This window comes from Salvelinus sp. IW2-2015, linkage group LG1 (assembly GCF_002910315.2).
Source record: "Salvelinus sp. IW2-2015 linkage group LG1, ASM291031v2, whole genome shotgun sequence".
NCBI lineage: Eukaryota > Metazoa > Chordata > Actinopteri > Salmoniformes > Salmonidae > Salvelinus > Salvelinus sp. IW2-2015.
In genome coordinates this window covers 37,539,625-37,541,691 of record NC_036838.1, presented here as the reverse complement: position 1 = coordinate 37,541,691, position 2,067 = coordinate 37,539,625, and the positions used below count along the sequence as shown (strand labels likewise).

The window sequence follows — 2,067 nt, the reverse complement described above, 5'->3', positions numbered from 1 at the left end:
TAGGCTATGTGGCCACACCTGGTGCTGGGGGGGTGGGCAAAAGAGGGCGATGCCTTATAACGATGACTTGGTTGTACTGATGCTGGGAAAATAAAAAAACCTAGAAAGAGCCACCGTCCTGTGTGCTCACAATAAGAGCTCATATGTCATGGCTCACTTGACTTTACGAGAATATACCTAATTTTTATTTTGAGCTGTGTCATCTTCTTGGAGCTGGGGGAGGAAAGAAAAATAATGATTAATACATTTGTGTTACAGTTAGCATACAGTGTACATTGAAGGCATATCTCACCTCCCTCTCAAGTTTTTTATTTCAAGGTCCAGTTTCTAATTGTCCTCTTTTTTATTTCGGACTCCAGTGCAAGATTTTCCATCTTTTTCTTCTTTACTGAATGTCTATGTCTGCCAGTTCTATTGGCGCGAGGTGGTTGCCATACAACTTTCTGATAGCTTGTGAGCTCTGTGAACACAAATACAATTAGCGCAGCTGGAATTTGGCAGGATGTGGTGTCCTTTTATTAATACGCACTATGTTGCCAGGCTGGTTTTCCCACTGTATAGCATCTGGGTCCTGTAAAAGAATTAGATTTTGATTTTGATGAGGACTCCTCACCATTGTAGAGTAAATAGTACTTTCACAGTCTTAACATGATACCTCATGCCTTCTGGAATCCAGAGAGATGTCTCCTCCTCTCATCGTCTCCATCATGTGCTGTTGCTGCTGCACTGGGCCTTCACCCTATCACATTTAATCGATTCATATTGAAGCTAGTAGACAAGACATGCCAGGCCTACAGTATGCTTTGATGGAGTACTCACTGGATCAGCATCGTCTGGTGCTTGTGCTGGTGGCTCTAACAGGAACACAGTGCTGCCAGACACTGCAAGGCAATAGGTAAACCAAAGTCAGACAGTCCAAATTGATTCAATATGAATGTGGTTGTATCCCATGTAGAGATGGAAGGACATACCTTGAATGAAGCGGGTGGCATCTTGGGAGGACCTATGCTCGTCTCTTTCCCCCCAGGGATCCCCTCTAAGACGGGCCTGCCTTTATTTAGCTCCAAGGCCATGTCCTCTGCTGGGGTAAGGTCAGCCTTTGGTGACCCACCACCCGTGCCTTGTCTGTGGGTATTCTTTTTCACTGCTAAAACAGTACAGACAATGTGTGAGCAGGCACCTTCTGGTACAATATATGCTTGTGCTTTGTTAAATATTAGTCAGGGACCATACCATTCTGCAGAATGTTCTTGTATTTGATTTTGACCTGCTGCCATGTCCGTTTTGGCCCGTTCATGTTTAATCTAACACACAACACACACACAAACACACACACACACACAACACACCACACATTTAATGGAGTCACACTGCAAAAAATTACTTGGTATTTTTGTCTTGTTTTCAGTAAAAATATCAAAAAATGTATCATAGGCTTTATACAGTGTGATGGAGTTACTTTACACAATTTCACTCATATCTGCAGTGCATTTCAATAAAAAATTTAACCGTTTCATAATTACAGTACAACTGCATTTTTGGAGATGTGAATTAAATATTTGAATTGTAATTGTGATGTTTCAGCGGAGCGGTGAGTGTGTAATTGTGCACTACTTACGCATTCAGGCGGTCTGCAATACTTTGCCACGCTTTTTCTCTTTGCTTTATCATGTGGCGGTGTTGCCTTCTCTTAATTAATAATCTTTTACCTCCTCGTATGCCTCCATGAGGATTTGTGCTTCCGACGGGGAAAAGTACGCGGCTCTAGTTGCATGGTAAATCAGTTAATCTGTGATCTGTGGCGGGTCTATTTGAGTGAGCCGTGAGCGCGCACCTATCCAGGATTGGTTTCACCTGGCTTAATGAATCCGTGTCTGCTCATCCTGGCTTGGTCTTGTGCAACCAATTAAGCCTGGACGCACATGTTTTGGCTTCATTGAGCTCAGCTGAGTCATTTATCCCGGATGTCTTAATTCTACTTTTGTGCAACAGGCCCTGGAGCCATTCAGTGTTGTTGTTTATGTATGTAGCTAGTGGCCTAAGCTGTAGCATTAGCAATGTGGACAT

The 2,067-nt window shown here is 43.1% G+C and overlaps 1 long non-coding RNA gene across 4 annotated transcripts; it reads right to left on the bottom strand.

The window, feature by feature from the left end:
• Nucleotides 1–709: 709 nt before the first annotated feature.
• LOC139028652 (uncharacterized) lies at nt 710–1,685 on the bottom strand. 4 transcript variants are annotated; one of them, XR_011480864.1, is made up of 5 exons: nt 1,619–1,685; nt 1,234–1,304; nt 972–1,147; nt 820–881; nt 728–739 (listed from the first exon to the last, which is right to left on the bottom strand). It is a non-coding gene; the product is annotated as an uncharacterized lncRNA (long non-coding RNA). The 4 variants fall into 4 exon arrangements; XR_011480860.1 differs by having other exon boundaries at nt 710–739; nt 820–1,147; XR_011480862.1 differs by lacking the exon at nt 728–739 and having other exon boundaries at nt 802–881.
• Between the last annotated feature and the right edge of the window lie 382 nt (nt 1,686–2,067).